Source organism: Carassius auratus, unplaced genomic scaffold, assembly GCF_003368295.1.
Source record: "Carassius auratus strain Wakin unplaced genomic scaffold, ASM336829v1 scaf_tig00021499, whole genome shotgun sequence".
NCBI lineage: Eukaryota > Metazoa > Chordata > Actinopteri > Cypriniformes > Cyprinidae > Carassius > Carassius auratus.
In genome coordinates, this window is record NW_020525116.1 from 104869 (window position 1) to 130022 (window position 25154).

A 25154-nucleotide genomic window follows, 5' to 3' on the forward strand; every position below is an offset into this window, starting at 1 on the left:
ATGAGAGGGATGCTATTGCTGCCTTCATGTAGCATTAGCCAGCATGCATGCAGAATTTTGACTTCACTGTAAATAAAAGGATTGCACGGGCCTACACGCAATGTCGCTGGATGAGATTCAGGGAATTTACCTGGAACCTCACAGTTTTCCACAAAGCATCATTTCACCTGCCCTGAAGAGGAGCTGTGGCCTTTTGCCCCCAGGAGACACAGGGAAACCCACACGAAAGGGGACAGAGAACCTCACTCTTTCTTTCTAAGCCACGGGTGTCAAACTCAGTCCCTGGAAGGCCGGAGACCTGCAGAGTTTAGATTCAAGCCTGATAGAACACACCTGATCCAACTAATCATGCCTTCAGGCTCATTTGAAACTACATGCCTTGTGTGTTTGAGAAGGGTTGGAACAACACTCTACAGGGCTCGGGCCCTAAAGGAATTTAGTTTGACACCCCTGGTCTAAGCTCTCTCAGTTATCAGAAAAAAGAACCAGCCTGCCCCGTGTGAGGCTCGAACTCACGACCTTCAGATTATGAGACTGACGCGCTGCCTAACTGCGCCAACGAGGCCCGTGGGCTAAAGGGGGCCCGACAGAGAAAAAGTAGCTTCTAGGTCCCTGGTTTCAGGTGCGGCTCGAACAGGCCATCTCTAGCCAGGCAAGGGTGTCAGGATGGCCGAGCGGTCTAAGGCGCTGCGTTCAGGTCGCAGTCTCCCTGGAGGCGTGGGTTCGAATCCCACTTCTGACAGACCTATCCTTTGGCTGCAGACAGAGACTTCAGTCTTCTGCTACGTTGGGCCAGCAGGGCGTTAACTTTGACAAAACGACGCATTAGGCAAATGCCAGTATTAATTGGGCAGGCGTTGAAGACAAGGATGAGTTTTTAGACACTTTTGAAAAGGGTTAAAGCCGCTGCTCGAATTGAGATAGGCAGGCCGATCCACCAGCTGGGAACAGTCCAGGAAAAGGTCCTTGAGAGTGATTTTGTGCCTCTTTGGGATGGCACCACGAGGCATCGTTCACTTGCAGAAAGCAAGCGTAGGTCTGCACCAGCGACTTTAGGTATATTGCTGCAGAGCCAGTGGTTATCTTGTAGGCAAACATCAGTACCTTGAATCTGATGCGAACAGCTATTGGTAGCCAGTGCAAAATTATGAAGAGAGGTGTGACGTGGGCTTTCTTTGGCTCGTTGAAGACCAGTCTCGCTGCTGCATCCTGGATCAGTTGCAGAGGCTTGATAGTACGTGCCGGAAGACCCGCCAGGGAGCATAGCAGTAGTCCAGTCTGGAGAAACAAAGAGCTTGGACAGGAGTTGTGTGGCCTGCTCTGATCGGAAGGTCTAATCTTCCGAACGTTGTACAAGGCAAATCTTCAGGACCGGGCCAGTGCAGCAATATGGCCTTTGAAACTTCACAAACCTCAGGGGACGTGGCCACGTGTTACATGAATATGAGAGGGATGTATTGCTGCCTTCATGTTAGCATTAGCCAGCATGCATGCAATTTTGACTTCACTGTAAATAAAAGGATTGCACGGGCCTACACGCAATGTCGCTGGATGAGATTCAGGGAATTTACCTGGAACCTCACAGTTTTCCACAAAGCATCATTTCACCTGCCTGAAGAGGAGCTGTGGGCCTTTTGCCCCCAGGAGACACAGGGAAACCACACGAAAGGGACAGAGAACCTCACTCTTTCTTTCTAAGCCACGGGTGTCAAACTCAGTCCCTGGAAGGCGGAGACCTGCAGAGTTTAGATTTCAAGCCTGATAGAAACACACCTGATCCAACTAATCATGCCCTTCAGGCTCATTGAAAACTACATGCCTTGTGTGTTTGAGAAGGGTTGGAACAACACTCTACAGGGCTCGGGCCCTAAAGGAATTTAGTTTGACACCCTGGTCTAAGCTCTCTCAGTTATCAGAAAAAAGAACCGCCTGCCCCGTGTGAGGCTCGAACTCACGAAGACAAGGATGAGTTTTTAGACACTTTTTGAAAAGGGTTAAAGCCTCCGCTGCTCGAATTGAGATAGGCAGGCCGATCCACCAGCTGGGAACAGTCCAGGAAAAGGTCCTTGAGAGTGATTTTGTGCCTCTTTGGGATGGCACCACGAGGCATCGTTCACTTGCAGAAAGCAAGCGTAGGTCTGCACCAGCGACTTTAGGTATATTGCTGCAGAGCCAGTGGTTATCTTGTAGGCAAACATCAGTACCTTGAATCTGATGCGAACAGCTATTGGTAGCCAGTGCAAAATTATGAAGAGAGGTGTGACGTGGGCTTTCTTTGGCTCGTTGAAGACCAGTCTCGCTGCTGCATCCTGGATCAGTTGCAGAGGCTTGATAGTACGTGCCGGAAGACCCGCCAAGGGAGCATAGCAGTAGTCCAGTCTGGAGAAAACAAAGAGCTTGGACAAGGAGTTGTGTGGCCTGCTCTGATCGGAAGGTCTAATCTTCCGAACGTTGTACAAGGCAAATCTTCAGGACCGGGCCAGTGCAGCAATATGGCCTTTGAAACTTCACAAAACCTCAGGAGGACGTGGCCACGTGTTACATGCATATGAGAGGGATGCTATTGCTGCCTTCATGTAGCATTAGCCAGCATGCATGCAGAATTTTGACTTCACTGTAAATAAAAGGATTGCACGGGCCTACACGCAATGTCGCTGGATGAGATTCAGGGAATTTACCTGGAACCTCACAGTTTTCGAAAGGGGACAGAGAACCTCACTCTTTCTTCCTAAGCCACGGGTGTGAAACACCCTGCCCCGTGTGAGGCTCGAACTCACGACCTTCAGATTATGAGACTGATGCGCTGCCTAACTGCGCCAACGAGGCCGTGGGCTAAAGGGGGCCCGAACAGAGAAAAAGTAGCTTCTAGGTCCCTGGTTTCAGGTGCGGCCCGAACAGGCCATCTCTAGCCAGGCAAGGGTGTCAGGATGGCCGAGCGGTCTAAGGCGCTGCGTTCAGGTCGCAGTCTCCCCTGGAGGCGTGGGTTCGAATCCCACTTCTGACAGACCTATCCTTTGGCTGCAGACAGAGACTTCAGTCTTCTGCTACGTTGGGCCAGCAGGGCGTTAACTTTGACAAAACGACGCATTAGGCAAATGCCAGTATTAATTGGGCAGGCGTTGAAGACAAGGATGAGTTTTTAGACACTTTTTGAAAAGGGTTAAAGCCTCCGCTGCTCGAATTGAGATAGGCAGGCCGATCCACCAGCTGGAACAGTCCAGGAAAAGGTCCTTGAGAGTGATTTTGTGCCTCTTTGGGATGGCACCACGAGGCATCGTTCACTTGCAGAAAGCAAGCGTAGGTCTGCACCAGCGACTTTAGGTATATTGCTGCAGAGCCAGTGGTTATCTTGTAGGCAAACATTCAGTACCTTGAATCTGAATGCAGAACAGCTATGATGCCAGGTGCAAAAATTATGAAGAGAGGTGTGACGTGGGCTTTCTTTGGCTCGTTGAAGACCAGTCCTCGCTGCTGCATCCTGAACAGTTGCAGAGGCTTGATAGTACGTGCCGGAAGACCCGCCAAGGGAGCATAGCAGTAGTCCAGTCTGGAGAAAACAAAGAGCTTGGACAAGGAGTTGTGTGGCCTGCTCTGATCGGAAGGGTCTAATCTTCCGAACGTTGTACAAGGCAATCTTCAGGACCGGGCCAGTGCAGCAATATGGCCTTTGAAACTTCACAAAACCTCAGGAGGACGTGCCACGTGTTACATGAATATGAGAGGGATGCTATTGCTGCCTTCATGTAGCATTAGCCAGCATGCATGCAGAATTTTGACTTCACTGTAAATAAAAGGATGCACGGGCCTACACGCATGTCGCTGATGAGATTCAGGGAATTACCTGGAACCTCACAGTTTTCCACAAAGCACATCATTTCACCTGCCCTGAAGAGAGCTGTGGCCTTTTTGCCCCAGGATACAGCAGGGAAACCCACACGAAAGGGGGACAGAGAACCTCACTCTTTCTTTCTAAGCCACGGGTGTCAACTCAGTCCCTGGAAGGCCGGAGACCTGCAGAGTTTAGATTCAAGCCTGATAGAACACACCTGATCCAACTAATCATGCCCTTCAGGCTCATTTGAAAACTACATGCCTTGTGTGTTTGAGAAGGGTTGGAACAACACTCTACAGGGCTCGGGCCCTAAAGGAATTTAGTTGACACCCCTGGTCTAAGCTCTCTCAGTTATCAGAAAAAAAGAACCAGCCTGCCCCGTGTGAGGCTCGAACTCACGACCTTCAGATTATGAGACTGACGCGCTGCCTAACTGCGCCAACGAGGCCCGTGGGCTAAAGGGGGCCCGAACAAGAGAAAAAGTAGCTTCTAGGTCCCTGGTTCAGGTGCGGCTCGAAGAGGCCATCTCTAGCCAGGCAAGGGTGTCAGGATGGCCGAGCGGTCTAAGGCGCCGCCGTTTAGGTCGCAGTCTCCCTGGAGGTGTGGGTTCGAATACCAACTTCTGACAGACCTATCCTTTGGCTGCAGACAGAGACTTCAGTCTTCTGCTACGTTGGGCCAGCAGGGCGTTAACTTTGACAAAACGACGCATTAGGCAAATGCCAGTATTAATTGGGGCAGGCGTTGAAGACAAGGATGAGTTTTTAGACACTTTTGAAAAAGGGTTAAATCCTCCGCTGCTCGAATTGCCACGTGTTACATGAATATGAGAGGATGCTATTGCTGCCTTCATGTAGCATTAGCCAGCAATGCATGCAGAATTTGACTTCACTGTAAATAAAAGGATTGCACGGGGCCTACACGCAATGTTGCTGGATGAGATTCAGGGAATTTACCTGGAACCTCACAGTTTTCCACAAAGCATCATTTCACCTGCCCTGAAGAGGAGCTGTGGCTTTTATTGCCCCCCAGGAGACACAAGGAAACCCACACGAAAGGGGACAGAGAACCTCACTCTTTCTTTCTAAGCCACGGGTGTGAAACACCCCTGCCCCGTGTGAGCTCGAACTCACGACCTTCAGATTATGAGACTGATTGCGCTGCCTAACTGCGCCAACGAGGCCGTGGGCTAAGGGGGCCCGAACAGAGAAAAAGTAGTATCTAGGTCCCTGGTTTCAGGTGCGGCTCGAACAGGCCATCTCTAGCCAGGCAAGGGTGTCAGGATGGCCGAGCGGTCTAAGGCGCTGCGTTCAGGTCGCAGTCTCCCCTGGAGGCGTGGGTTCGAATCCCACTTCTGACAGACCTATCCTTTTGGCTGCAGACAGAGACTTCAGTCTTCTGCTACGTTGGGCCAGCAGGGTGTTAACTTGACAAAACGACGCATTAGGCAAATGCTAGTATTAATTGGGCAGGCGTTGAAGACAAGGATGAGTTTTTAGACACTTTTTGAAAAGGGTTAAAGCCTCCGCTGCTCGAATGAGATAGGCAGGCCGATCCACCAGCTGGGAACAGTCCAGGAAAAGGTCCTTGAGAGTGATTTTGTGCCTCTTTGGGATGGCACCACGAGGCATCGTTCACTTGCAGAAAGCAAGCGTAGGTCTGCACCAGCGACTTTAGGTATATTGCTGCAGAGCCAGTGGTTATCTTGTAGGCAAACATCAGTACCTTGAATCTGATGCGAACAGCTATTGGTAGCCAGTGCAAAATTATGAAGAGAGGTGTGACGTGGGCTTTCTTTGGCTCGTTGAAGACCAGTCTCGCTGCTGCATCCTGGATCAGTTGCAGAGGCTTGATAGTACGTGCCGGAAGACCCGCCAAGGGAGCATAGCAGTAGTCCAGTCTGGAGAAAACAAAGAGCTTGGACAAGGAGTTGTGTGGCCTGCTCTGATCGGAAGGGTCTAATCTTCCGAACGTTGTACAAGGCAAATCTTCAGGACCGGGCCAGTGCAGCAATATGGCCTTTGAAACTTCACAAAACCTCAGGAGGACGTGGCCACGTGTTACATGAATATGAGAGGGATGCTATTGCTGCCTTCATGTAGCATTAGCCAGCATGCATGCAGAATTTTGACTTCACTGTAAATAAAAGGATTGCACGGGCCTACACGCAATGTCGCTGGATGAGATTCAGGGAATTTACCTGGAACCTCACAGTTTTCCACAAAGCATCATTCACCTGCCCTGAAGAGGAGCTGTGGCCTTTTGCCCCCAGGAGACACAGGGAAACCCACACGAAAGGGGACAGAGAACCTCACTCTTTCTTTCTAAGCCACGGGTGTCAAACTCAGTCCCTGGAAGGCCGGAGACCTGCAGAGTTTAGATTCAAGCCTGATAGAACACACCTGATCCAACTAATCATGCCCTTCAGGCTCATTTGAAAACTACATGCCTTGTGTGTTTGAGAAGGGTTGGAACAACACTCTACAGGGCTCGGGCCCTAAAGGAATTTAGTTTGACACCACTGGTCTAAGCTCTCTCAGTTATCAGAAAAAAAGAACCAGCCCTGCCCCGTGTGAGGCTCGAACTCACGACCTTCAGATTATGAGACTGACGCGCTGCCTAACTGCGCCAACGAGGCCCGTGGGCTAAAGGGGGCCCGAACAGAGAAAAAGTAGCTTCTAGGTCCCTGGTTTCAGGTGCGGCTCAACAGGCCATCTCTAGCCAGGCAAGGGTGTCAGGATGGCCGAGCGGTCTAAGGCGCTGTGTTCAGGTCGCAGTCTCCCCTGGAGGCGTGGGGTTCGAATCCCCACTTCTGACAGACCTATCCTTTGGCTGCAGACAGAGACTTCAGTCTCTGCTACGTTGGGCCAGCGGGGCGTTAACTTTGACAAAACGACGCATTAGGCAAATGCCAGTATTAATTGGGCAGGCGTTGAAGACAAGGATGAGTTTTTAGACACGTTTTGAAAAGGGTTTAAAGCCTCCGCTGCTCGAATTGAGATAGGCAGGCCCGATCCACCAGCTGGGAACAGTCCAGGAAAAAGGTCCTTTGAGAGTGATTTGGTGCCTCTTTGGGATGGCACCACGAGGCATCGTTCACTTGCAGAAAGCAAGCGTAGGTCTGCACCAGCGACTTTAGGTATATTGCTGCAGAGCCAGTGGTTATCTTGTAGGCCAAACATCAGTACCTTGAATCTGATGCGAACAGCTAATGGTAGCCAGTGCAAAATTATGAAGAGAGGTGTGACGTGGGCTTTCTTTGGCTCGTTGAAGACCAGTCTCGCTGCTGCATCCTGGATCAGTTGCAGAGGCTTGATAGTACGTGCCGGAAGACCCGCCAAGGGAGCATAGCAGTAGTCCAGTCTGGAGAAAACAAAGAGCTTGGACAAGGAGTTGTGTGGCCTGCTCTGATCGGAAGGGTCTAATCTTCCGAACGTTGTACAAGGCAAATCTTCAGGACCGGGCCAGTGCAGCAATATGGCCTTTGAAACTTCACAAAACCTCAGGAGGACGTGGCCACGTGTTACATGAATATGAGAGGGATGCTATTGCTGCCTTCATGTAGCATTAGCCAGCATGCATGCAGAATTTTGACTTCACTGTAAATAAAAGGATTGCACGGGCCTACACGCAATGTCGCTGGATGAGATTCAGGGAATTTACCTGGAACCTCACAGTTTTCCACAAAGCATCATTTCACCTGCCTTGAAGAGGAGCTGTGGCCTTTTGCCCCCAGGATACACAGGGAAACCCACACGAAATGGGACAGAGAACCTCACTCTTTCTTTCTAAGCCACGGGTGTCAAACTCAGTCCCTGGAAGGCCGGAGACCTGCAGAGTTTAGATTCAAGCCTGATAGAACACACCTGATCCAACTAATCATGCCCTTCAGGCTCATTTGAAAACTACATGCCTTGTGTGTTTGAGAAGGGTTGGAACAACACTCTACAGGGCTCGGGCCCTAAAGGAATTTAGTTTGACACCCCTGGTCTAAGCTCTCTCAGTTATCAGAAAAAAAGAACCAGCCTGCCCCGTGTGATGCTCGAACTCAAGACCTTCAGATTATGAGACTGACGCGCTGCCTAACTGCGCCAACGAGGCCCGTGGGCTAAAAGGGGGCCCGAACAGAGAAAAAGTAGCTTCTAGGTCCCTGGTTTCAGGTGCGGCTCGAACAGGCCATCTCTAGCCAGGCAAGGGTGTCAGGATGGCCGAGCGGTCTAAGGCGCCGCCGTTCAGGTCGCAGTCTCCCCTGGAGGTGTGGGTTCGAATCCCAATTCTGACAGACCTATCCTTTGGCTGCAGACAGAGACTTCAGTCTTCTGCTACGTTGGGCCAGCAGGGCGTTAACTTTGACAAAACGACGCATTAGGCAAATGCCAGTATTAATTGGGCAGGCGTTGAAGACAAGGATGAGTTTTTAGACACTTTTTTGAAAAGGGTTAAATCCTCCGCTGCTCGAATTGCCACGTGTTACATGAATATGAGAGGGATGCTATTGCTGCCTTCATGTAGCATTAGCCAGCATGCATGCAGAATTTTGACTTCACTGTAAATAAAAGGATTGCACGGGCCTACACGCAATGTTGCTGGATGAGATTCAGGGAATTTACCTGGAACCTCACAGTTTTCCACAAAGCATCATTTCACCTGCCCTGAAGAGGAGCTGTGGCCTTTTGCCCCCAGGAGACACAGGGAAACCCACACGAAAGGGGACAGAGAACCTCACTCTTTCTTTCTAAGCCACGGGTGTGAAACACCCTGCCCCGTGTGAGGCTCGAACTCACGACCTTCAGATTATGAGACTGATGCGCTGCCTAACTGCGCCAACGAGGCCCGTGGGCTAAAGGGGGCCCGAACAGAGAAAAAGTAGCTTCTAGGTCCCTGGTTTCAGGTGCGGCTCGAACAGGCCATCTCTAGCCAGGCAAGGGTGTCAGGATGGCCGAGCGGTCTAAGGCGCTGCGTTCAGGTCGCAGTCTCCCCTGGAGGCGTGGGTTCGAATCCCACTTCTGACAGACCTATCCTTTGGCTGCAGACAGAGACTTCAGTCTTCTGCTACGTTGGGCCAGCAGGGCGTTAACTTTGACAAAACGACGCATTAGGCAAATGCTAGTATTAATTGGGCAGGCGTTGAAGACAAGGGATGAGTTTTTAGACACTTTTTGAAAAGGGTTAAAGCCTCCGCTGCTCGAACTGAGATAGGCAGGCCGATCCACCAGCTGGGAACAGTCCAGGAAAAGGTCCTTGAGAGTGATTTTGTGCCTCTTTGGGATGGCACCACGAGGCATCGTTCACTTGCAGAAAGCAAGCGTAGGTCTGCACCAGCGACTTTAGGTATATTGCTGCAGAGCCAGTGGTTATCTTGTAGGCAAACATCAGTACCTTGAATCGGATGCGAACAGCTATTGGTAGCCAGTGCAAAATTATGAAGAGAGGTGTGACGTGGGCTTTCTTTGGTTCGTTGAAGACCAGTCTCGCTGCTGCATCCTGGATCAGTTGCAGAGGCTTGATAGTACGTGCCGGAAGACCCGCCAAGGGAGCATAGCAGTAGTCCAGTCTGGAGAAAACAAAGAGCTTGGACAAGGAGTTGTGTGGCCTGCTCTGATCGGAAGGGTCTAATCTTCCGAACGTTGTACAAGGCAAATCTTCAGGACCGGGCCAGTGCAGCAATATGGCCTTTGAAACTTCACAAAACCTCAGGAGGACGTGGCCACGTGTTACATGAATATGAGAGGGATGCTATTGCTGCCTTCATGTAGCATTAGCCAGCATGCATGCAGAATTTTGACTTCACTGTAAATAAAAGGATTGCACGGGCCTACACGCAATGTCGCTGGATGAGATTCAGGGAATTTACCTGGAACCTCACAGTTTTCCACAAAGCATCATTTCACCTGCCCTGAAGAGGAGCTGTGGCCTTTTGCCCCCAGGAGACACAGGGAAACCCACACGAAAGGGGACAGAGAACCTCACTCTTTCTTTCTAAGCCACGGGTGTCAAACTCAGTCCCTGGAAGGCCGGAGACCTGCAGAGTTTAGATTCAAGCCTGATAGAACACACCTGATCCAACTAATCATGCCCTTCAGGCTCATTTGAAAACTACATGCCTTGTGTGTTTGAGAAGGGTTGGAACAACACTCTACAGGGCTCGGGCCCTAAAGGAATTTAGTTTGACACCACTGGTCTAAGCTCTCTCAGTTATCAGAAAAAAAGAACCAGCCTGCCCCGTGTGAGGCTCGAACTCACGACCTTCAGATTATGAGACTGACGCGCTGCCTAACTGCGCCAACGAGGCCCGTGGGCTAAAGGGGGCCCGAACAGAGAAAAAGTAGCTTCTAGGTCCCTGGTTTCAGGTGCAGCTCAAACAGGCCATCTCTAGCCAGGCAAGGGTGTCAGGATGGCCGAGCGGTCTAAGGCGCTGTGTTCAGGTCGCAGTCTCCCCTGGAGGCGTGGGTTCGAATCCCACTTCTGACAGACCTATCCTTTGGCTGCAGACAGAGACTTCAGTCTTCTGCTACGTTGGGCCAGCAGGGCGTTAACTTTGACAAAACGACGCATTAGGCAAATGCCAGTATTAATTGGGCAGGCGTTGAAGACAAGGATGAGTTTTTAGACACGTTTTTGAAAAGGGTTAAAGCCTCCGCTGCTCGAATTGAGATAGGCAGGCCGATCCACCAGCTGGGAACAGTCCAGGAAAAGGTCCTTGAGAGTGATTTTGTGCCTCTTTGGGATGGCACCACGAGGCATCGTTCACTTGCAGAAAGCAAGCGTAGGTCTGCACCAGCGACTTTAGGTATATTGCTGCAGAGCCAGTGGTTATCTTGTAGGCAAACATCAGTACCTTGAATCTGATGCGAACAGCTATTGGTAGCCAGTGCAAAATTATGAAGAGAGGTGTGACGTGGGCTTTCTTTGGCTCGTTGAAGACCAGTCTCGCTGCTGCATCCTGGATCAGTTGCAGAGGCTTGATAGTACGTGCCGGAAGACCCGCCAAGGGAGCATAGCAGTAGTCCAGTCTGGAGAAAACAAAGAGCTTGGACAAGGAGTTGTGTGGCCTGCTCTGATCGGAAGGGTCTAATCTTCCGAACGTTGTACAAGGCAAATCTTCAGGACCGGGCCAGTGCAGCAATATGGCCTTTGAAACTTCACAAAACCTCAGGAGGACGTGGCCACGTGTTACATGCATATGAGAGGGATGCTATTGCTGCCTTCATGTTGCATTAGCCAGCATGCATGCAGAATTTTGACTTCACTGTAAATAAAAGGATTGCACGGGCCTACACGCAATGTCGCTGGATGAGATTCAGGGAATTTACCTGGAGCCTCACAGTTTTCCACAAAGCATCATTTCACCTGCCCTGAAGAGGAGCTGTGGCCTTTTGCCCCCAGGAGACACAGGGAAACCCACACGAAAGGGGACAGAGAACCTCACTCTTTCTTTCTAAGCCACGGGTGTCAAACTCAGTCCCTGGAAGGCCGGAGACCTGCAGAGTTTAGATTCAAGCCTGATAGAACACACCTGATCCAACTAATCATGCCCTTCAGGCTCATTTGAAAACTACATGCCTTGTGTGTTTGAGAAGGGTTGGAACAACACTCTACAGGGCTCGGGCCCTAAAGGAATTTAGTTTGACGCCCCTGGTCTAAGCTCTCTCAGTTATCAGAAAAAAAGAACCAGCCTGCCCCGTGTGAGGCTCGAACTCACGACCTTCAGATTTTGAGACTGACGCGCTGCCTAACTGCGCCAACGAGGCCCGTGGGCTAAAGGGGGCCCGAACAGAGAAAAAGTAGCTTCTAGGTCCCTGGTTTCAGGTGCGGCTCGAACAGGCCATCTCTAGCTAGGCAAGGGTGTCAGGATGGCCGAGCGGTCTAAGGCGCTGTGTTCAGGTCGCAGTCTCCCCTGGAGGCGTGGGTTCGAATCCCACTTCTGACAGACCTATCCTTTGGCTGCAGACAGAGACTTCAGTCTTCTGCTACGTTGGGCCAGCAGGGCGTTAACTTTGACAAAACGACGCATTAGGCAAATGCCAGTATTAATTGGGCAGGCGTTGAAGACAAGGATGAGTTTTTAGACACTTTTTGAAAAGGGTTAAAGCCTCCGCTGCTCGAATTGAGATAGGCAGGCCGATCCACCAGCTGGGAACAGTCCAGGAAAAGGTCCTTGAGAGTGATTTTGTGCCTCTTTGGGATGGCACCACGAGGCATCGTTCACTTGCAGAAAGCAAGCGTAGGTCTGCACCAGCGACTTTAGGTATATTGCTGCAGAGCCAGTGGTTATCTTGTAGGCAAACATCAGTACCTTGAATCTGATGCGAACAGCTATTGGTAGCCAGTGCAAAATTATGAAGAGAGGTGTGACGTGGGCTTTCTTTGGCTCGTTGAAGACCAGTCTCGCTGCTGCATCCTGGATCAGTTGCAGAGGCTTGATAGTACGTGCCGGAAGACCCGCCAAGGGAGCATAGCAATAGTCCAGTCTGGAGAAAACAAAGAGCTTGGACAAGGAGTTGTGTGGTCTGCTCTGATCGGAAGGGTCTAATCTTCCGAACGTTGTACAAGGCAAATCTTCAGGACCGGGCCAGTGCAGCAATATGGCCTTTGAAACTTCACAAAACCTCAGGAGGACGTGGCTACGTGTTACATGAATATGAGAGGGATGCTATTGCTGCCTTCATGTAGCATTAGCCAGCATGCATGCAGAATTTTGACTTCACTGTAAATAAAAGGATTGCACGGGCCTACACGCAATGTCGCTGGATGAGATTCAGGGAATTTACCTGGAACCTCACAGTTTTCCACAAAGCATCATTTCACCTGCCCTGAAGAGGAGCTGTGGCCTTTTGCCCCCAGGAGACACAGGGAAACCCACACGAAAGGGGACAGAGAACCTCACTCTTTTCTATCTAAGCCACGGGTGTCAAACTCAGTCCCTGGAAGGCCGGAGACCTGCAGAGTTTAGATTCAAAGCCTGATAGAACACACCTGATCCAACTAATCATGCCCTTCAGGCTCATTTGAAAACTACATGCCTTGTGTGTTTGAGAAGGGTTGGAACAACACTCTACAGGGCTCGGGCCCTAAAGGAATTTAGTTTGACACCCCTGGTCTAAGCTCTCTCAGTTATCAGAAAAAAAGAACCAGCCTGCCCCGTGTGAGGCTCGAACTCACGACCTTCAGATTATGAGACTGACGCGCTGCCTAACTGCGCCAACGAGGCCCGTGGGCTAAAGGGGGCCCGAACAGAGAAAAAGTAGCTTCTAGGTCCCTGGTTTCAGGTGCGGCTCGAACAGGCCATCTCTAGCCAGGCAAGGGTGTCAGGATGGCCGAGCGGTCTAAGGCGCTGCGTTCAGGTCGCAGTCTCCCCTGGAGGCGTGGGTTCGAATCCCACTTCTGACAGACCTATCCTTTGGCTGCAGACAGAGACTTCAGTCTTCTGCTACGTTGGGCCAGCAGGGCGTTAACTTTGACAAAACGACGCATTAGGCAAATGCCAGTATTAATTGGGCAGGCGTTGAAGACAAGGATGAGTTTTTAGACACTTTTTGAAAAGGGTTAAAGCCTCCGCTGCTCGAATTGAGATAGGCAGGCCGATCCACCAGCTGGGAACAGTCCAGGAAAAGGTCCTTGAGAGTGATTTTGTGCCTCTTTGGGATGGCACCACGAGGCATCGTTCACTTGCAGAAAGCAAGCGTAGGTCTGCACCAGCGACTTTAGGTATATTGCTGCAGAGCCAGTGGTTATCTTGTAGGCAAACATCAGTACCTTGAATCTGATGCGAACAGCTATTGGTAGCCAGTGCAAAATTATGAAGAGAGGTGTGACGTGGGCTTTCTTTGGCTCGTTGAAGACCAGTCTCGCTGCTGCATCCTGGATCAGTTGCAGAGGCTTGATAGTACGTGCCGGAAGACCCGCCAAGGGAGCATAGCAGTAGTCCAGTCTGGAGAAAACAAAGAGCTTGGACAAGGAGTTGTGTGGCCTGCTCTGATCGGAAGGGTCTAATCTTCCGAACGTTGTACAAGGCAAATCTTCAGGACCGGGCCAGTGCAGCAATATGGCCTTTGAAACTTCACAAAACCTCAGGAGGACGTGGCCACGTGTTACATGCATATGAGAGGGATGCTATTGCTGCCTTCATGTAGCATTAGCCAGCATGCATGCAGAATTTTGACTTCACTGTAAATAAAAGGATTGCACGGGCCTACACGCAATGTCGCTGATGAGATTCAGGGAATTTACCTGGAACCTCACAGTTTTCCACAAAGCATCATTTCACCTGCCCTGAAGAGGAGCTGTGGCCTTTTGCCCCCAGGAGACACAGGGAAACCCACACGAAAGGGGACAGAGAACCTCACTCTTTCTTTCTAAGCCACGGGTGTCAAACTCAGTCCCTGGAAGGCCGGAGACCTGCAGAGTTTAGATTCAAGCCTGATAGAACACACCTGTTCCAACTAATCATGCCCTTCAGGCTCATTTGAAAACTACATGCCTTGTGTGTTTGAAAAGGGTTGGAACAACACTCTACAGGGCTCGGGCCCTAAAGGAATTTAGTTTGACACCCCTGGTCTAAGCTCTCTCAGTTATCAGAAAAAAAGAACCAGCCTGCCCCGTGTGAGGCTCGAACTCACGACCTTCAGATTATGAGACTGACGCGCTGCCTAACTGTGCCAACGAGGCCCGTGGGCTAAAGGGGGCCCGAACAGAGAAAAAGTAGCTTCTAGATCCCTGGTTTCAGGTGCGGCTCGGACAGGCCATCTCTAGCCAGGCAAGGGTGTCAGGATGGCCGAGCGGTCTAAGGCGCTGCGTTCAGGTCGCAGTCTCCCCTGGAGGCGTGGGTTCGAATCCCACTTCTGACAGACCTATCCTTTGGCTGCAGACAGAGACTTCAGTCTTCTGCTACGTTGGGCCAGCAGGGCGTTAACTTTGACAAAACGACGCATTAGGCAAATGCCAGTATTAATTGGGCAGGCGTTGAAGACAAGGATGAGTTTTTAGACACTTTTTGAAAAGGGTTAAAGCCTCCGCTGCTCGAATTGAGATAGGCAGGGCCGATCCACCAGCTGGGAACAGTCCAGGAAAAGGTCCTGAGAGTGATTTTGTGCCTCTTTGGGGATGGCACCACGAGGCATCGTTCACTTGCAGAAAGCAAGCGTAGGTCTGCACCAGCGACTTTAGGTATATTGCTGCAGAGCCAGTGGTTATCTTGTAGGCAAACATCAGTACCTTGAATCTGATGCGAACAGCTATTGGTAGCCAGTGCAAAATTTATGAAGAGAGGTGTGACGTGAGCTTTCTTTGGCTCGTTGAAGACCAGTCTCGCTGCTGCATCCTGGAACAGTTGCAGAGGCTTGATAGTACGTGCCGGAAGACCCGCCAAGGGAGCATAGCAGTAGTCCAGTCTGGAGAAAACAAAGAGCTTGGACAAGGAGTTGTGTGGCCTGCTCTGATCGGAAGGGTCTAATCTTCCGAACGTTGTACAAGGCAAATCTTCAGGACCGGGCCAGTGCAGCAATATGGCCTTTGAAACTTCACAAAACCTCAGGAGGACGTGGCCACGTGTTACATGAATATGAGAGGGATGCTATTGCTGCCTTCATGTAGCATTAGCCAGCATGCATGCAGAATTTTGACTTCACTGTAAATAAAAGGATTTGCACGGGCCTACACGCAATGTCGCTGGATGAGATTCAGGGAATTTACCTGGAACCTCACAGTTTTCCACAAAGCATCATTTCACCTGCCCTGAAGAGGAGCTGTGGCCTTTTGCCCCCAGGGACACAGGGAAACCCACACGGAAAGGGGACAGAGAACCTCACTCTTCTTTCTAAGCCCCGGGTGTCAAACTCAGTCCCTGGAAGGCCGGAGACCTGCAGAGTTTAGATTCAAGCCTGGATAGAACACACCTGATCCACACTAATCATGGCCTTCAGGCTCATTTGAAAACTACATGCCTTGTGTGTTTGAGAAGGGTTGGAACAACACTCTACAGGGCTCGGGCCCTAAAGGAATTTAGTTTGACACCCCTGGTCTAAGCTCTCTCAGTTATCAGAAAAAAAGAACCAGCCTGCCCCGTGTGAGGCTCGAACTCACGACCTTCAGATTATGAGACTGACGAGCGCTGCCTAACTGCGCCAACGGGCCCGTGGAACAGAGAAAAAGTAGCTTCTAGGTCCCTGGTTTCAGGTGCGGCTTCGAACAGGCCATCTTCTAGCCAGGCAAGGGTGTCAGGATGGTCGAGCGGTCTAAGGCGCTGCGTTCAGGTCGCAGTCCTCCCCTGGAGGCGTGGGTTCGAATCCCACTTCTGACAGACCTATCCTTTGGCTGCAGACAGAGACTTCAGTCTTCTGCTACGTTGGGCCAGCAGGGCGTTAACTTTGACAAAACGACCGCATTAGGCAAATGCCAGTATTAATTGGGCAGGCGTTGAAGACAAGGATGAGTTTTTAGACACTTTTTGAAAAGGGTTAAAGCCTCCGCTGCTCGAATTGAGATAGGCAGGCCGATCCACCAGCTGGGAACAGTCCAGGAAAAGGTCCTTGAGAGTGATTTTGTGCCTCTTTGGGATGGCACCACGAGGCATCGTTCACTTGCAGAAAGCAAGCGTAGGTCTGCACCAGCGACTTTAGGTATATTGCTGCAGAGCCAGTGGTTATCTTGTAGGCAAACATCAGTACCTTGAATCTGATGCGAACAGCTATTGGTAGCCAGTGCAAAATTATGAAGAGAGGTGTGACGTGGGCTTTCTTTGGCTCGTTGAAGACCAGTCTCGCTGCTGCATCCTGGACATCAGTTGCAGAGGCTTGATAGTACGTGCCGGAAGACCCGCCAAGGGAGCATAGCAGTAGTCCAGTCTGGAGAAAACAAAGAGCTTGGACAAGGAGTTGTGTGGCCTGCTCTGATCGGAAGGGTCTAATCTTCCGAACGTTGTACAAGGCAAATCTTCAGGACCGGGCCAGTGCAGCAATATGGCCTTTGAAACTTCACAAAACCTCAGGAGGACGTGGCCACGTGTTACATGCATATGAGAGGGATGCTATTGCTGCCTTCATGTAGCATTAGCCAGCATGCATGCAGAATTTTGACTTCACTGTAAATAAAAGGATTGCACGGGCCTACACGCAATGTCGCTGGATGAGATTCAGGGAATTTACCTGGAACCTCACAGTTTTCCACAAAGCATCATTTCACCTGCCCTGAAGAGGAGCTGTGGCCTTTTGCCCCAGGAGACACAGGGAAACCCACACGAAAGGGGACAGAGAACCTCACTCTTTCTTTCTAAGCCACGGGTGTCAAACTCAGTCCCTGGAAGGCCCGGAGACCTGCAGAGTTTAGATTCAAGCCTGATAGAACACACCTGATCCAACTAATCATGCCCTTCAGGCTCATTTGAAAACTACATGCCTTGTGTGTTTGAGAAGGGTTGGAACAACACTCTACAGGGCTCGGGCCCTAAAGGAATTTAGTTTGACACCCCTGGTCTAAGCTCTCTCAGTTATCAGAAAAAAAGAACCAGCCTGCCCCGTGTGAGGCTCGAACTCACGACCTTCAGATTATGAGACTGACGCGCTGCCTAACTGCGCCAACGAGGCCCCGTGGGCTAAAGGGGGCCCGAACAGAGAAAAAAGTAGCTTCTAGGTCCCTGGTTTCAGGTGCGGCTCGAACAGGCCATCTCTAGCCAGGCAAGGGGTGTCAGGATGGCCGAGCGGTCTAAGGCGCTGCGTTCAGGTCGCAGTCTCCCCTGGAGGCGTGGGTTCGAATCCCACTTCTGACAGACCTATCCTTTGGCTGCAGACAGAGACTTCAGTCTTCTGCTACGTTGGGCCCAGCAGGCGTTAACTTTGACAAAACGACGCATTAGGCAAATGCCAGTATTAATTGGGCAGGCGTTGAAGACAAGGATGAGTTTTTAGACACTTTTTGAAAAGGGTTAAAGCCTCCGCTGCTCGAATTGAGATAGGCAGGCCGATCCACCAGCTGGGAACAGTCCAGGAAAAGGTCCTTGAGAGTGATTTTGTGCCTCTTTGGGATGGCACCACGAGGCATCGTTCACTTGCAGAAAGCAAGCGTAGGTCTGCACCAGCGACTTTAGGTATATTGCTGCAGAGCCAGTGGTTATCTTGTAGGCAAACATCAGTACCTTGAATCTGATGCGAACAGCTATTGGTAGCCAGTGCAAAATTATGAAGAGAGGTGTGACGTGGGCTTTCTTTGGCTCGTTGAAGACCAGTCTCGCTGCTGCATCCTGGATCAGTTGCAGAGGCTTGATAGTACGTGCCGGAAGACCCGCCAAGGGAGCATAGCAGTAGTCCAGTCTGGAGAAAACAAAGAGCTTGGACAAGGAGTTGTGTGGCCTGCTCTGATCGGAAGGGTCTAATCTTCCGAACGTTGTACAAGGCAAATCTTCAGGACCGGGCCAGTGCAGCAATATGGCCTTTGAAACTTCACAAAACCTCAGGAGGACGTGGCCACGTGTTACATGCATATGAGAGGGATGCTATTGCTGCCTTCATGTAGCATTAGCCAGCATGCATGCAGAATTTTGACTTCACTGTAAATAAAAGGATTGCACGGGCCTACACGCAATGTCGCTGGATGAGATTCAGGGAATTTACCTGGAACCTCACAGTTTTCCACAAAGCATCATTTCACCTGCCCTGAAGAGGAGCTGTGGCCTTTTGCCCCCAGGAGACACAGGGAAACCCACACGAAAGGGGACAGAGAACCTCACTCTTTCTTTCTAAGCCACGGGTGTCAAACTCAGTCCCTGGAAGGCCGGAGACCTGCAGAGTTTAGATTCAAGCCTGATAGAACACACCTGATCCAACTAATCATGCCCTTCAGGCTCATTTGAAAACTACATGCCTTGTGTGTTTGAGAAGGGTTGGAACAACACTCTACAGGGCTCGGGCCCTAAAGGAATTTAGTTTGACACCCCTGGTCTAAGCTCTCTCAGTTATCAGAAAAAAAGAACCAGCCTGCCCCGTGTGAGGCTCGAACTCACGACCTTCAGATTATGAGACTGACGCGCTGCCTAACTGCGCCAACGAGGCCCGTGGGCTAAAGGGGGCCCGAACAGAGAAAAAGTAGCTTCTAGGTCCCTGGTTTCAGGTGCGGCTCGAACAGGCCATCTCTAGCCAGGCAAGGGTGTCAGGATGGCCGAGCGGTCTAAGGCGCTGCGTTCAGGTCGCAGTCTCCCCTGGAGGCGTGGGTTCGAATCCCACTTCTGACAGACCTATCCTTTGGCTGCAGACAGAGACTTCAGTCTTCTGCTACGTTGGGCCAGCAGGGCGTTAACTTTGACAAAACGACGCATTAGGCAAATGCCAGTATTAATTGGGCAGGCGTTGAAGACAAGGATGAGTTTTTAGACACTTTTTGAAAAGGGTTAAAGCCTCCGCTGCTCGAATTGCACGTGTTACATGAATATGAGAGGGATGCTATTGCTGCCTTCATGTAGCATTAGCCAGCATGCATGCAGAATTTTGACTTCACTGTAAATAAAAGGATTGCACGGGCCTACACGCAATGTCGCTGGATGAGATTCAGGGAATTTACCTGGAACCTCACAGTTTTCCACAAAGCATCATTTCACCTGCCCTGAAGAGGAGCTGTGGCCTTTTGCCCCCAGGAGACACAGGGAAACCCACACGAAAGGGGACAGAGAACCTCAATCTTTCTTTCTAAGCCACGGGTGTCAAACTCAGTCCCTGGAAGGCCGGAGACCTGCAGAGTTTAGATTCAAGCCTGATAGAACACACCTGATCCAACTAATCATGCCCTTCAGGCTCATTTGAAAACTACATGCCTTGTGTGTTTGAGAAGGGTTGGAACAACACTCTACAGGGCTCGGGCCCTAAAGGAATTTAGTTTGACACCCCTGGTCTAAGCTCTCTCAGTTATCAGAAAAAAAGAACCAGCCTGCCCCGTGTGAGGCTCGAACTCACGACCTTCAGATTATGAGACTGACGCGCTGCCTAACTGCGCCAACGAGGCCCGTGGGCTAAAGGGGGCCCGAACAGAGAAAAAGTAGCTTCTAGGTCCCTGGTTTCAGGTGCGGCTCGAACAGGCCATCTCTAGCCAGGCAAGGGTGTCAGGATGGCCGAGCGGTCTAAGGCGCTGCGTTCAGGTCGCAGTCTCCCCTGGAGGCGTGGGTTCGAATCCCACTTCTGACAGACCTATCCTTTGGCTGCAGACAGAGACTTCAGTCTTCTGCTACGTTGGGCCAGCAGGGCGTTAACTTTGACAAAACGACGCATTAGGCAAATGCCAGTATTAATTGGGCAGGCGTTGAAGACAAGGATGAGTTTTTAGACACTTTTTGAAAAGGGTTAAAGCCTCCGCTGCTCGAATTGAGATAGGCAGGCCGATCCACCAGCTGGGAACAGTCCAGGAAAAGGTCCTTGAGAGTGATTTTGTGCCTCTTTGGGATGGCACCACGAGGCATCGTTCACTTGCAGAAAGCAAGCGTAGGTCTGCACCAGCGACTTTAGGTATATTGCTGCAGAGCCAGTGGTTATCTTGTAGGCAAACATCAGTACCTTGAATCTGATGCGAACAGCTATTGGTAGCCAGTGCAAAATTATGAAGAGAGGTGTGACGTGGGCTTTCTTTGGCTCGTTGAAGACCAGTCTCGCTGCTGCATCCTGGATCAGTTGCAGAGGCTTGATAGTACGTGCCGGAAGACCCGCCAAGGGAGCATAGCAGTAGTCCAGTCTGGAGAAAACAAAGAGCTTGGACAAGGAGTTGTGTGGCCTGCTCTGATCGGAAGGGTCTAATCTTCCGAACGTTGTACAAGGCAAATCTTCAGGACCGGGCCAGTGCAGCAATATGGCCTTTGAAACTTCACAAAACCTCAGGAGGACGTGGCCACGTGTTACATGCATATGAGAGGGATGCTATTGCTGCCTTCATGTAGCATTAGCCAGCATGCATGCAGAATTTTGACTTCACTGTAAATAAAAGGATTGCACGGGCCTACACGCAATGTCGCTGGATGAGATTCAGGGAATTTACCTGGAACCTCACAGTTTTCCACAAAGCATCATTTCACCTGCCCTGAAGAGGAGCTGTGGCCTTTTGCCCCCAGGAGACACAGGGAAACCCACACGAAAGGGGACAGAGAACCTCACTCTTTCTTTCTAAGCCACGGGTGTCAAACTCAGTCCCTGGAAGGCCGGAGACCTGCAGAGTTTAGATTCAAGCCTGATAGAACACACCTGATCCAACTAATCATGCCCTTCAGGCTCATTTGAAAACTACATGCCTTGTGTGTTTGAGAAGGGTTGGAACAACACTCTACAGGGCTCGGGCCCTAAAGGAATTTAGTTTGACACCCCTGGTCTAAGCTCTCTCAGTTATCAGAAAAAAAGAACCAGCCTGCCCCGTGTGAGGCTCGAACTCACGACCTTCAGATTATGAGACTGACGCGCTGCCTAACTGCGCCAACGAGGCCCGTGGGCTAAAGGGGGCCCGAACAGAGAAAAAGTAGCTTCTAGGTCCCTGGTTTCAGGTGCGGCTCGAACAGGCCATCTCTAGCCAGGCAAGGGTGTCAGGATGGCCGAGCGGTCTAAGGCGCTGCGTTCAGGTCGCAGTCTCCCCTGGAGGCGTGGGTTCGAATCCCACTTCTGACAGACCTATCCTTTGGCTGCAGACAGAGACTTCAGTCTTCTGCTACGTTGGGCCAGCAGGGCGTTAACTTTGACAAAACGACGCATTAGGCAAATGCCAGTATTAATTGGGCAGGCGTTGAAGACAAGGATGAGTTTTTAGACACTTTTTGAAAAGGGTTAAAGCCTCCGCTGCTCGAATTGAGATAGGCAGGCCGATCCACCAGCTGGGAACAGTCCAGGAAAAGGTCCTTGAGAGTGATTTTGTGCCTCTTTGGGATGGCACCACGAGGCATCGTTCACTTGCAGAAAGCAAGCGTAGGTCTGCACCAGCGACTTTAGGTATATTGCTGCAGAGCCAGTGGTTATCTTGTAGGCAAACATCAGTACCTTGAATCTGATGCGAACAGCTATTGGTAGCCAGTGCAAAATTATGAAGAGAGGTGTGACGTGGGCTTTCTTTGGCTCGTTGAAGACCAGTCTCGCTGCTGCATCCTGGATCAGTTGCAGAGGCTTGATAGTACGTGCCGGAAGACCCGCCAAGGGAGCATAGCAGTAGTCCAGTCTGGAGAAAACAAAGAGCTTGGACAAGGAGTTGTGTGGCCTGCTCTGATCGGAAGGGTCTAATCTTCCGAACGTTGTACAAGGCAAATCTTCAGGACCGGGCCAGTGCAGCAATATGGCCTTTGAAACTTCACAAAACCTCAGGAGGACGTGGCCACGTGTTACATGCATATGAGAGGGATGCTATTGCTGCCTTCATGTAGCATTAGCCAGCATGCATGCAGAATTTTGACTTCACTGTAAATAAAAGGATTGCACGGGCCTACACGCAATGTCGCTGGATGAGATTCAGGGAATTTACCTGGAACCTCACAGTTTTCCACAAAGCATCATTTCACCTGCCCTGAAGAGGAGCTGTGGCCTTTTGCCCCCAGGAGACACAGGGAAACCCACACGAAAGGGGACAGAGAACCTCACTCTTTCTTTCTAAGCCACGGGTGTCAAACTCAGTCCCTGGAAGGCCGGAGACCTGCAGAGTTTAGATTCAAGCCTGATAGAACACACCTGATCCAACTAATCATGCCCTTCAGGCTCATTTGAAAACTACATGCCTTGTGTGTTTGAGAAGGGTTGGAACAACACTCTACAGGGCTCGGGCCCTAAAGGAATTTAGTTTGACACCCCTGGTCTAAGCTCTCTCAGTTATCAGAAAAAAAGAACCAGCCTGCCCCGTGTGAGGCTCGAACTCACGACCTTCAGATTATGAGACTGACGCGCTGCCTAACTGCGCCAACGAGGCCCGTGGGCTAAAGGGGGCCCGAACAGAGAAAAAGTAGCTTCTAGGTCCCTGGTTTCAGGTGCGGCTCGAACAGGCCATCTCTAGCCAGGCAAGGGTGTCAGGATGGCCGAGCGGTCTAAGGCGCTGCGTTCAGGTCGCAGTCTCCCCTGGAGGCGTGGGTTCGAATCCCACTTCTGACAGACCTATCCTTTGGCTGCAGACAGAGACTTCAGTCTTCTGCTACGTTGGGCCAGCAGGGCGTTAACTTTGACAAAACGACGCATTAGGCAAATGCCAGTATTAATTGGGCAGGCGTTGAAGACAAGGATGAGTTTTTAGACACTTTTTGAAAAGGGTTAAAGCCTCCGCTGCTCGAATTGAGATAGGCAGGCCGATCCACCAGCTGGGAACAGTCCAGGAAAAGGTCCTTGAGAGTGATTTTGTGCCTCTTTGGGATGGCACCACGAGGCATCGTTCACTTGCAGAAAGCAAGCGTAGGTCTGCACCAGCGACTTTAGGTATATTGCTGCAGAGCCAGTGGTTATCTTGTAGGCAAACATCAGTACCTTGAATCTGATGCGAACAGCTATTGGTAGCCAGTGCAAAATTATGAAGAGAGGTGTGACGTGGGCTTTCTTTGGCTCGTTGAAGACCAGTCTCGCTGCTGCATCCTGGATCAGTTGCAGAGGCTTGATAGTACGTGCCGGAAGACCCGCCAAGGGAGCATAGCAGTAGTCCAGTCTGGAGAAAACAAAGAGCTTGGACAAGGAGTTGTGTGGCCTGCTCTGATCGGAAGGGTCTAATCTTCCGAACGTTGTACAAGGCAAATCTTCAGGACCGGGCCAGTGCAGCAATATGGCCTTTGAAACTTCACAAAACCTCAGGAGGACGTGGCCACGTGTTACATGCATATGAGAGGGATGCTATTGCTGCCTTCATGTAGCATTAGCCAGCATGCATGCAGAATTTTGACTTCACTGTAAATAAAAGGATTGCACGGGCCTACACGCAATGTCGCTGGATGAGATTCAGGGAATTTACCTGGAACCTCACAGTTTTCCACAAAGCATCATTTCACCTGCCCTGAAGAGGAGCTGTGGCCTTTTGCCCCCAGGAGACACAGGGAAACCCACACGAAAGGGGACAGAGAACCTCACTCTTTCTTTCTAAGCCACGGGTGTCAAACTCAGTCCCTGGAAGGCCGGAGACCTGCAGAGTTTAGATTCAAGCCTGATAGAACACACCTGATCCAACTAATCATGCCCTTCAGGCTCATTTGAAAACTACATGCCTTGTGTGTTTGAGAAGGGTTGGAACAACACTCTACAGGGCTCGGGCCCTAAAGGAATTTAGTTTGACACCCCTGGTCTAAGCTCTCTCAGTTATCAGAAAAAAAGAACCAGCCTGCCCCGTGTGAGGCTCGAACTCACGACCTTCAGATTATGAGACTGACGCGCTGCCTAACTGCGCCAACGAGGCCCGTGGGCTAAAGGGGGCCCGAACAGAGAAAAAGTAGCTTCTAGGTCCCTGGTTTCAGGTGCGGCTCGAGCGTCTCTAGGCGCTGCCGTTCAGGTCGCAGTCTCTCCCCTGGAGGCGTGGGTTCGAATCCCACTTCTGACAGACCTATCCTTTGGCTGCAGACAGAGACTTCAGTCTTCTGCTACGTTGGGCCAGCAGGGCGTTAACTTTGACAAAACGACGCATTAGGCAAATGCCAGTATTAATTGGGCAGGCGTTGAAGACAAGGATGAGTTTTTAGACACTTTTTGAAAAGGGTTAAAGCCTCCGCTGCTCGAATTGAGATAGGCAGGCCGATCCACCAGCTGGAACAGTCCAGGAAAAGGTCCTTGAGAGTGATTTTGTGCCTCTTTGGGATGGCACCACGAGGCATCGTTCACTTGCAGAAAGCAAGCGTAGGTCTGCACCAGCGACTTTAGGTATATTGCTGCAGAGCCAGTGGTTATCTTGTAGGCAAACATCAGTACCTTGAATCTGATGCGAACAGCTATTGGTAGCCAGTGCAAATTATGAAGAGAGGTGTGACGTGGGCTTTCTTTGGCTCGTTGAAGACCAGTCTCGCTGCTGCATCCTGGATCAGTTGCAGAGGCTTGATAGTACGTGCCGGAAGACCCGCCAAGGGAGCATAGCAGTAGTCCAGTCTGGAGAAAACAAAGAGCTTGGACAAGGAGTTGTGTGGCCTGCTCTGATCGGAAGGGTCTAATCTTCCGAACGTTGTACAAGGCAAATCTTCAGGACCGGGCCAGTGCAGCAATATGGCCTTTGAAACTTCACAAAACCTCAAGGAGGACGTGGCCACGTGTTACATGAATTGAGAAGGATGCTATTGCTGCTTCATGTAAGCATTAGCCAGCATGCATGCAGAATTTTGACTTCACTGTAATAAAAGGATTGCACGGGCCTACACGCAATTGTCGCTGGATGA

General features: G+C 50.8%; 29 non-coding genes across 29 annotated transcripts; 15 read left to right on the forward strand and 14 right to left on the reverse strand.

Moving 5' to 3' along the window:
- Positions 1 to 491: 491 nt before the first annotated feature.
- Positions 492 to 565, reverse strand: trnam-cau (transfer RNA methionine (anticodon CAU)). Its single transcript has one exon. It is a non-coding gene; the product is annotated as a tRNA-Met (tRNA).
- A 95-nt stretch (positions 566 to 660) lies between these two features.
- On the forward strand, positions 661 to 742 carry trnal-cag (transfer RNA leucine (anticodon CAG)). The gene has a single exon. It is a non-coding gene; the product is annotated as a tRNA-Leu (tRNA).
- Positions 743 to 2752: 2010 nt separating this feature from the next.
- trnam-cau (transfer RNA methionine (anticodon CAU)) lies at positions 2753 to 2826 on the reverse strand. The gene has a single exon. It is a non-coding gene; the product is annotated as a tRNA-Met (tRNA).
- Positions 2827 to 2921: 95 nt separating this feature from the next.
- On the forward strand, positions 2922 to 3004 carry trnal-cag (transfer RNA leucine (anticodon CAG)). Its single transcript has one exon. It is a non-coding gene; the product is annotated as a tRNA-Leu (tRNA).
- Positions 3005 to 4206: 1202 nt separating this feature from the next.
- Positions 4207 to 4280, reverse strand: trnam-cau (transfer RNA methionine (anticodon CAU)). Its single transcript has one exon. It is a non-coding gene; the product is annotated as a tRNA-Met (tRNA).
- An 829-nt stretch (positions 4281 to 5109) lies between these two features.
- trnal-cag (transfer RNA leucine (anticodon CAG)) lies at positions 5110 to 5192 on the forward strand. Its single transcript has one exon. It is a non-coding gene; the product is annotated as a tRNA-Leu (tRNA).
- Positions 5193 to 6396: 1204 nt separating this feature from the next.
- Positions 6397 to 6470, reverse strand: trnam-cau (transfer RNA methionine (anticodon CAU)). Its single transcript has one exon. It is a non-coding gene; the product is annotated as a tRNA-Met (tRNA).
- A 95-nt stretch (positions 6471 to 6565) lies between these two features.
- On the forward strand, positions 6566 to 6650 carry trnal-cag (transfer RNA leucine (anticodon CAG)). Its single transcript has one exon. It is a non-coding gene; the product is annotated as a tRNA-Leu (tRNA).
- A 1941-nt stretch (positions 6651 to 8591) lies between these two features.
- trnam-cau (transfer RNA methionine (anticodon CAU)) lies at positions 8592 to 8665 on the reverse strand. Its single transcript has one exon. It is a non-coding gene; the product is annotated as a tRNA-Met (tRNA).
- Positions 8666 to 8761: 96 nt separating this feature from the next.
- On the forward strand, positions 8762 to 8844 carry trnal-cag (transfer RNA leucine (anticodon CAG)). The gene has a single exon. It is a non-coding gene; the product is annotated as a tRNA-Leu (tRNA).
- A 1206-nt stretch (positions 8845 to 10050) lies between these two features.
- Positions 10051 to 10124, reverse strand: trnam-cau (transfer RNA methionine (anticodon CAU)). The gene has a single exon. It is a non-coding gene; the product is annotated as a tRNA-Met (tRNA).
- Positions 10125 to 10220: 96 nt separating this feature from the next.
- trnal-cag (transfer RNA leucine (anticodon CAG)) lies at positions 10221 to 10303 on the forward strand. Its single transcript has one exon. It is a non-coding gene; the product is annotated as a tRNA-Leu (tRNA).
- A 1206-nt stretch (positions 10304 to 11509) lies between these two features.
- Positions 11510 to 11583, reverse strand: trnal-caa (transfer RNA leucine (anticodon CAA)). Its single transcript has one exon. It is a non-coding gene; the product is annotated as a tRNA-Leu (tRNA).
- Positions 11584 to 11679: 96 nt separating this feature from the next.
- On the forward strand, positions 11680 to 11762 carry trnal-cag (transfer RNA leucine (anticodon CAG)). Its single transcript has one exon. It is a non-coding gene; the product is annotated as a tRNA-Leu (tRNA).
- Positions 11763 to 12969: 1207 nt separating this feature from the next.
- trnam-cau (transfer RNA methionine (anticodon CAU)) lies at positions 12970 to 13043 on the reverse strand. The gene has a single exon. It is a non-coding gene; the product is annotated as a tRNA-Met (tRNA).
- A 96-nt stretch (positions 13044 to 13139) lies between these two features.
- trnal-cag (transfer RNA leucine (anticodon CAG)) lies at positions 13140 to 13222 on the forward strand. Its single transcript has one exon. It is a non-coding gene; the product is annotated as a tRNA-Leu (tRNA).
- Positions 13223 to 14596: 1374 nt separating this feature from the next.
- Positions 14597 to 14679, forward strand: trnal-cag (transfer RNA leucine (anticodon CAG)). The gene has a single exon. It is a non-coding gene; the product is annotated as a tRNA-Leu (tRNA).
- A 1367-nt stretch (positions 14680 to 16046) lies between these two features.
- Positions 16047 to 16130, forward strand: trnal-cag (transfer RNA leucine (anticodon CAG)). Its single transcript has one exon. It is a non-coding gene; the product is annotated as a tRNA-Leu (tRNA).
- A 1208-nt stretch (positions 16131 to 17338) lies between these two features.
- On the reverse strand, positions 17339 to 17412 carry trnam-cau (transfer RNA methionine (anticodon CAU)). The gene has a single exon. It is a non-coding gene; the product is annotated as a tRNA-Met (tRNA).
- A 99-nt stretch (positions 17413 to 17511) lies between these two features.
- Positions 17512 to 17594, forward strand: trnal-cag (transfer RNA leucine (anticodon CAG)). The gene has a single exon. It is a non-coding gene; the product is annotated as a tRNA-Leu (tRNA).
- A 1205-nt stretch (positions 17595 to 18799) lies between these two features.
- trnam-cau (transfer RNA methionine (anticodon CAU)) lies at positions 18800 to 18873 on the reverse strand. The gene has a single exon. It is a non-coding gene; the product is annotated as a tRNA-Met (tRNA).
- A 96-nt stretch (positions 18874 to 18969) lies between these two features.
- Positions 18970 to 19052, forward strand: trnal-cag (transfer RNA leucine (anticodon CAG)). Its single transcript has one exon. It is a non-coding gene; the product is annotated as a tRNA-Leu (tRNA).
- Positions 19053 to 19742: 690 nt separating this feature from the next.
- Positions 19743 to 19816, reverse strand: trnam-cau (transfer RNA methionine (anticodon CAU)). The gene has a single exon. It is a non-coding gene; the product is annotated as a tRNA-Met (tRNA).
- A 96-nt stretch (positions 19817 to 19912) lies between these two features.
- trnal-cag (transfer RNA leucine (anticodon CAG)) lies at positions 19913 to 19995 on the forward strand. The gene has a single exon. It is a non-coding gene; the product is annotated as a tRNA-Leu (tRNA).
- A 1205-nt stretch (positions 19996 to 21200) lies between these two features.
- On the reverse strand, positions 21201 to 21274 carry trnam-cau (transfer RNA methionine (anticodon CAU)). The gene has a single exon. It is a non-coding gene; the product is annotated as a tRNA-Met (tRNA).
- Positions 21275 to 21370: 96 nt separating this feature from the next.
- Positions 21371 to 21453, forward strand: trnal-cag (transfer RNA leucine (anticodon CAG)). The gene has a single exon. It is a non-coding gene; the product is annotated as a tRNA-Leu (tRNA).
- Positions 21454 to 22658: 1205 nt separating this feature from the next.
- On the reverse strand, positions 22659 to 22732 carry trnam-cau (transfer RNA methionine (anticodon CAU)). The gene has a single exon. It is a non-coding gene; the product is annotated as a tRNA-Met (tRNA).
- A 96-nt stretch (positions 22733 to 22828) lies between these two features.
- Positions 22829 to 22911, forward strand: trnal-cag (transfer RNA leucine (anticodon CAG)). The gene has a single exon. It is a non-coding gene; the product is annotated as a tRNA-Leu (tRNA).
- Positions 22912 to 24116: 1205 nt separating this feature from the next.
- Positions 24117 to 24190, reverse strand: trnam-cau (transfer RNA methionine (anticodon CAU)). The gene has a single exon. It is a non-coding gene; the product is annotated as a tRNA-Met (tRNA).
- Between the last annotated feature and the right edge of the window lie 964 nt (positions 24191 to 25154).